Source organism: Pongo pygmaeus, chromosome Y, assembly GCF_028885625.2.
Source record: "Pongo pygmaeus isolate AG05252 chromosome Y, NHGRI_mPonPyg2-v2.0_pri, whole genome shotgun sequence".
Classification (NCBI taxonomy): domain Eukaryota; kingdom Metazoa; phylum Chordata; class Mammalia; order Primates; family Hominidae; genus Pongo; species Pongo pygmaeus.
The window spans coordinates 42,693,711-42,701,852 of record NC_072397.2 but is presented as its reverse complement, the minus strand read 5'-3'; the positions used below and the strand labels follow the sequence as shown (position 1 = coordinate 42,701,852).

At 41.2% G+C, this 8,142-nt stretch overlaps 1 pseudogene; it reads left to right on the top strand.

Annotated features, from left to right (window-relative positions):
- Window positions 1-294: 294 nt before the first annotated feature.
- On the top strand, window positions 295-7,921 carry LOC129025799 (testis-specific basic protein Y 2-like; annotated as a pseudogene).
- The last annotated feature ends 221 nt before the right edge of the window (window positions 7,922-8,142 follow it).

Sequence of the window (8,142 nt, the reverse complement as noted above, 5' to 3'; positions counted from 1 at the left end):
CCATTATGATGTGACTCTCCTGTCTGTGCTGGAGACACTGAAGGTATATTAACATATCTTGCGCCCGTTATGTATGTGTTTTGGCTCTCATAACTTTTCTGGCTTTTTGTCACATGAAATGGTGTCATATTGCTGGGTCTAGCACCCAGTTAATTTGACCCAATTTTCTATACCCTGCTTAGAGAAGGCACGGAGACATATTGCTTGGCACAGCATCTAACTGGTGTTACCTTTCTGTTTATTATTATTATTATTATTATTATTATTATTATTATATACAAATGGGATTGTTACATGTACCACGATTCAGTTCATATACATGATGATCATGTTTATACTGGAATTCAGAAAATAGGATATATTATGCCTCTCATCCTTGGATTTAGGGCAACAGGTAAGTCCTGGGTTGCATATTTGTACGAAGCCCAAAGAAGATTACAACACTGACTTATATTGTATAAATTCATTGGTGGTAAAAACTTTCATAACAGGGCCCAGTAAAAAGTTCAGATTTGGACTATTGGTTACACACCCAGGTAAAATTAAATGTTATCACCCTCCTACATACACAATGCTGACTGTGGAATATGGCACAAATTTGGAACTGTGAATTTATATGTGGATCTGTCTGGAGGTGGGATAATAATGGCTCTTCTACTTTAACCCTACCTATAAAAGAGATGCTGACTATCAAACCTGAATTGGGGGCAATATGTAAAATTTTGAATCCATATGAGCATGAAGGTCGCTGAGAGGTTTGCACCCTCACGCAGGTTTTATAAAGCCCTTGGATGTAAAGAGTGTCATACATTGGCCCAGCATACATGTGAGATTCTGACTCTAATATTCAAGCTTAGCTGAAAGTTAAAGGTGTCACCCTAAAAGATGAAGAGAGTGTGTCTTTTCACTAGGCCTGGTAACCAAGTGTTGAGAATTTTGGCTTAAATTCTTGCCGATAGGTGCATTGTGAATTATCCCTGAGTCACAATCCTAATAATGTGAATCTCCTTCTTGGACCCAGCCAACAGGGGATATTATCACATATCTCTGGGCCTACCAGCTAGGTGATGTGCCTCTCATGCCACTGCCCTGCCACAGAGGACACTGGGACATATCTCTATAGTATCTAGGTAATGTGGCTCTCCACTCCTGCCTGGATTCTGGCCACTGAAGAAATTGTGACATACCACTGAGTGCAAAACCTAGGTGATGTGACTCTCTTCTTTGTCTTGGACTCTGCCAATGAGTTTATCTTGGACTCTGATAATGAGGAAATAATAATATATTGCTGAGCCCAGCACCTAGGGGTGTGGCAATCCTCTATTTTTCAACCCAGTGTTTAGTGGTCATGATAATATTATCTGAGACTGTATCCAGGTGATATGACTGTTCTGACTGAGTCCTGACTGAAAAGGAAATTATAATGTATCCCTTGCTCAGCACCCAAATAATGTAACTCTTCTGTCTTGTCTCTGTCCAAAGGTGAAATTGCGATGTATACCTGGATTCAGCTCATATGCACAATAATAACTCTCATACCTAGACCTAGCCAGTGGGAGATATTTGACTTTCACAGGCAGTCTTAAGGCCAATGAGTAATGTCCTAGATCTCCCACCTGTAATAATTCACAGGAAATTATACTATTCAGACAAGAGTTTCATAACAGGTACCTGCAACCTGGTTCTATTGTGACTCTTGGATGCATACACAACTGACACGATTTTCATTTTCACACATGTACAGAGCCTACAAATGAGAGAGTAAATCTCACACACATAAGCAGTTGAAGCTTGAAATTGTTACTCTCATACATGAATCTGATCCATAGGTGGTTTGGTGATGTTTGAACTACGATTTAGCCAAACTGTGGTACTTTGACTTTCTTACTGGAACACAATCTTCAGACTGTGAAATTTATTCCTGAACAGTTTTTAGTGTGTAATTGAGAAGTATAACTTTGCACAGAATCTAAGTGTTTTGACTCCCCCTTCCAGGCCCAGAGCACAGTTGAAATTGTTACTTATGTGCACCAAGCACCTAAGCAATAAGCAACATCTCTTTTGGTAATGAAACATAGGGTACTTTTACATATCACTGAGACCAGCACTTGGCTGATGTGAAATCTTGGCCTGAAGCCTGCCTACAGAGAGCACTGTGGTTTTTATTTAAGTTGATTACTTAAGTGATATGACTTCCTTCTACTGTCTTGGCCCTGCACTTCTGGTGGATTGTGACACATAACTAGGTACTGCACCCAGATGATGTGACTTTTTTGGGGGATGAAGTTTCTGCCAATAGGAAGCTTTGTAACATATTACTTGGCTCAGCAACTAGGTGATGCTTCTTTCCTCTTGCCTGTGCCCTGACTGCCAGAGTGACTGTAACATATTGCTGAACCTATCACCAAAGCAAGGTTACTCCCCTGCCTTGATCCTACACATAGGGGCCGTTGTGATGTATATTCAGGCCAATTGCCTAAGTGAAGTTCGTCTTCTCTCCTGCCTAAGTTCTGCTCACAGGGGGGATTTTATATATCACTGAAAACAGCATCCAGATAATGTGACTCTTCTATCAGAGTCCTAGCCACAAGGACAATTGAGACGTTTCACTGGACCAGCATCCACTAAGGTGATGGAACTTTCCTTTTTCTATCTGCCCACAGGTATATTGTTCCATTTACCCGAGACCAGATAAAGAGCCTAATGATGATGCTTTTCCCCATAGCCAGGACATGTGCAGGATCATTACTCTCATCCCTGCCCCTTTTCACAGGTACTATTGTGACATATGCCTTTGCCCAGCTCCTGAGTGATTTAATAATCCTGCCTTGTTATAGCCCACAGATCACATTTGGACCTATACCTTTGCCAAGAACCTTTGTGATTTTACTCTCGTGTCCTAATAGGTTCTCAGAAGTGATCATAACACATCTCTGCAGCTGCTGTCTAGGTTACATGACTCTCCTCTTCTGCATGAACCCTGCTTCCAGTGAAGAGTAGCATTTCTAAGCACTGCACCCAAATGACATGAGTCTCTTGTCTGGGCTTTTTAAAGGGGAGGCTTTGTGATATCGCTCTGGGCCCATTATTTAGGTGATATGACTCTCCTCTACTGCCTGGACATGCTCCACAAAGGGCATTATGCCATAGAGCTGAGCCTAGCACCCAAGTTTTGTGACATTTCTGTTAGGGCCCTCTCTACAAAAAAAAAATGGGGTATTTCTGGCTTAGGATATAGGTGATGTGGTTTTCTGCCTCTTTAACTACCACAGATGAGATGGTGCCATATAGGTAGACACATCTAAAATGCATGATAAGGACTCTCATATGTGAACCCAGCCAATAGGAAATATTTTGACTCTTATAACTAGGCTTAGGGAGATAAGTGATATCCAGGATCTCCTTCTGGTAAAAAGGTCACAGAAGATTACAACATTCACACGTATTTTATAGCATCCTTGTGTTGTATAGAGAGAATCATAACAGGGCCTAGCACATGGAGAAAATTGGGATTCTCATACGCACATTCAGCCGACAGTAACGGTTTTCACCATTACAGATAATGAAGGCAACTGTCCTACATAAAAATAGAACATGTGTGATATTGTAAATCTAAGCCCTAGAATTTTATTCCATCATGACTGTGATATAAATCTTTGCCAAGCACCTGTGTGAGTTCACCCTTCAGACTGCTTCCAGCCTACCTATGGGATTTTGATATCTACCTAAGCCAACCTTGAAGTGATGTGACTCTTTTGCCTGGGCCCTCCACTCAGAATTATAACATCATTGGATCCAGCACACAGGTGACATTACATTCTTGCTTGTGCCATGCTCACAGACATCATTGTGACATATTACAGTGTCCATCAGTTAGAAGATGTCACTCTCCTCTCTGGAAAGGGCCTTGAACACAGGGAAAAATAGTGACATGTTTCTGGGCCATGCACACAAGCGATAATGCTCTTTTGTCAGGGCTATGCCCAAAAAAGGGCATTTGACATATCACAGGACCTATCATGTAGGTGATACGGATCTTCTGCTTGAAACTTGCCCAGTTGAATAGTGACATACTGCTAGGCCAGGCACAAAGGTGATGGAACTCTTCTGCCAGGGCCATGCTTTCAAAAATGCTTTGTCATCTATCTCTGGGCCTATCACAAAGGTGATGTGACTTCCTGCTTGGTCCTGCCCACATGAAGTATTGAGATATAAGCATGGAATCTGCACCTAGGTGACGTAACTCTCTTGCCTGGGTCCTTTTTTAGGGGGACTTGTGAATATCTCAGTACACAAGACCACGTGATATGGCCCTTCAACCTGGTTTTTGCCCACATATTAAATTGTGACATATAGCTAAAGAAGCATCTAGGTAATATGACTCTTCTTCTGTCTGAACCCAGCCTACTGTTAATATTGGGCCATATTTCTAAGCCCGTGACCTAAGTGATGTGACTCTATTTTTGTCTAGGGCTTTAAAATGGTAAGATTATGACATATTGATGAGCTCAGAACTTAAGTAATGTGACTCTCGTCTTGTAACTGAACAATGCCCATGAACAGATCTTTTGCCGTATTTCAGTGCCTAGTACCCGGATGAAGTTGCTCTTCTGCCTAGGTTGTGCATAAAGAGGAAATTGTGGCATATTTCTTGGCCTAGAAACCTAATGATGTGACTCTCCTGCTTGTGCCGGGACCACAGAAGGTATTTTGACATATCTTTGGCCCATTTTCTAGGTGTTTTAGCTCTTACCACTTTGCTGAGTTTCTTCCATGTGTGGTTGTATTATATTGCTGACTCCAGCCTGCAGTTAATGTGGCCCTCTTTCCTAGGCGCTGCTTACAGAGGGCATCATGACATATTGCTTGACAAAAAACCTAAGTGATGTTAACATTCTGCATAGGTTGCTAACAAATGGGATTATGACAAATACCTTGCTTCAGTCCAAAGGTATGATGATCAAGCTTATGTTGGGATTCAGCCAACAGGAGATATTTTTCCTTTCACCACTGGGTTTAGGTCAAAGAGTCAGGTTATTCATTGCATGTTTCTACAAAGCTCACAGTAGTTTACAACACTAACTCATGTAATAAAAACTTCCTGGATGATACAAAGAGTTTCTTAACAGTGCTCTGCAAACAGTTAAGATTATGATTCTTGACTACACACTCAGGTGAAAGAAAGTTTTTTACCATCCTACATTTACAAAGCCCATTATTCAGATCCTGAGTCAAACAAGTGAATACACCACAAAGATGGAATTGTGACTTTCATAAATGAATATGGTCACAGGTGGGATGGCGACTCATTTTTGGAGCCAGCTCTCAGTCATGATAATGATCTCATCCCTAACACCAGCCTATAGGAGAGATGCTGACTGTCATACCTGGGTTTAGGGCAATATGTATAATCATAATTCTGTAAATGCCTGTAGGCCTCAAAGAGGATTGCAACTCTCATGCATATTGTATAATGTTCTCAGGTATTATAGAGAGTGTCATACAATGGCAAGCACACACATGAGACTGTGACTCTTATACAAAGATAGCTAACATTTAATGGTGTCACCCTTAAAGATGAGGAGATTTTGTCATATTTCTTGCACTAGTACCTGGTGTTGAGAACTTTTAGTTTAAATTTCATTCCATTAGGGCATTGTTACATATCACTGGGTCAGAATCAAAATAATGTGAGTCTTCTTCCAGGGCCCTGCAAACAGAGGATATTTTCCCGTATCTCCAGGCCTACTGTCTGTGTAATATGTCCTTCCTGCCAGTACCTTGCCCAGGGGAGACACTGTGACACATTGCTAGATTTAGAGTCTAGGTAATTTGACTCACCCCTCCTGCCTGGATCCTCCTCACTGAAAAAATTGTTATATACAATCAAGTGCAAAGCCTAGGTGATGGAAGTCCCCTTTTTTTCCTAGACTCTGTCAGGAGAGGGAATTATTACATATTGGTGAACAGAGCACCCACGTGGTGTCATTATCTATTTTTATAAGAAACCTATCTACACTGCGGATGGTGACATATTACTTGCAGTTGTACCCAGGTGATGTGGCTTTTCTGCCTGGTTTCTGCCCATAGGTAAGATTTTGGCATATAATTATGGCAGCATTTAGGTGATATGACTCTCCATTTCTGCCTGGGCCCTGTTTACTGGGGACACTGGGCTATATCTCTGAGCCCATGAACTGAGGGAAGTGACTCTCTTTTTCTGCTGGGTCTTTACAATGGAGACATTGTGAAATATTGTTCAGCCTAGCAATCAGGTTATTTGATTCACCTCTTTTTTTTTTCTCAAATCATGCCCACAAACAGAAATTGTGGCCTATTGCAGGGCCCAGCACCCAGATAATGTTACACTTTTACATGGGTCCTGTATGTAGAGAATATTATAACATACTGCTGGGCCCAGTACCCTGAAAATATAAAACTCATGACTTTGCTGGAGCCAGAGAAGGTATTTTCACAGATCCTGGGCCCATTATGTAGGTGTTTTGGCCCTCATCTTTTTGCTGTTTTTTGGGGGGTTTTTTTATTTTTGTTTTTTGTTTTTTCTCCACATAATGGATTGCTTCATATTGCTGAGTCCAGAACTCAGTTAACATGACTCTAATTCCTATACACTACCTAAAGAGGGCATTGTGGCATGTTGCTTGGCACAGCACCTAAGTGATGTTACCCTCTGGCCTACTTTTTCTGCCCACTAATGGGACTATGACTTCAGTTCACAGGCATGATGGTCAAATTTATATTGAGATTCAGCCAATAGGAGATATTTTACCTTTCATTCCTAGGCTTCAGGCAATACATAAAATCTGAGTTGCATATCTGTACCAAGCTCACAGAGCTTTACAACGCTAACTCATAATGTATGAACTTCTTTGGTGGTATAGAGAGTTTGCTGATAGGGACCAGTGAAGAGTTCAGTTTGAGATTCTTGATTACACACCCAGGTAAAAGCAAGTGTTGTCATCATTCTACATGTCCAAAGGCCACTGTTAAGAACATGAGTTTTACAATTGAATGCAGTACAAAGTTGGAATTGTGACCTCGGTATGTAGGTCTGGCCACAGGTGGGATTGTGACTTATTTCTAGATCCAGCTCACAGGCATAAAAATGAGTCTCATTTCTAACAAAGCCTATAGAAGAGATGCCGACTATTACACCTGGGTTTAGGGGAATATGTAAGGTCATGAGTCCATATAAACATGAAGGCCTTAGAGTGGTTTGAAATTCTCATGCATGATGTATAAAGCTTTTGAATATTGTTGAGAGTCATGCAACACTCCAGGATATTTGTGTAATTGTTACTCTCATATACACACCCAGCTCAGAGTTTATAGTGTCACTCTCAAAGACAAGAGGATTTGGCCTATTAATAGGCCTAGTGCTTAGGTGTTGAGACTATTTGGCTTAAATTCCTTTCCTTGGGTGAATTGTGACATATCACTGTGTTAGAATCATAATAATGTGACTCTTCTGTCTGGACCCTGCCAAAAGGGGATACTATCACATATCTACGGGTCTATAAGCTAGATGATTGGTCTCTTCCAACAGTGTCCTGCACCCAGAAGACATTGTGAAATATTGTTTGGCTTAACATCTAGGTAGTGTGACTCTCATCTCCTGCCTGAACCTTGCTCAGCAAACGAATTTTGACATACCGCTGATTGAAAAGCCTACATGATGTGACTCTCCTTCACATTCTAGACTCTACCAAGAGAGAGGGTTATTACATGTTGCAGAGTCCAGCACATGCATAGGTGGAGTGACTCTCCTCTCTTTTATTCCCTTTCTATGGTGGGCTTCGTGGCATATTATTTGAAACTGTAACCAGGTGAAGTGACTCTTCTGACTAGGCCCAGCATACAAATGAGATTATGCTGTATCACTGGTTCAGTGTCGAGCTGAGTTGACTCCCTTTCCTTGTCTCTGCTTACAGGTGAAATTTTGACCTATACCTGGATTAAGCACGCATGGACAAAAATAACACTCATACTTGGACCGAGCCAGTAGGAATATTTTGACTCTCATAACCAGTCTCATGGCCATGGGTAAAGCCCTGTGTTTTTCACTTGTATAAAAGTCATGAAGGATTATAATACTCAGGTATATCATATAAAGCATTAACA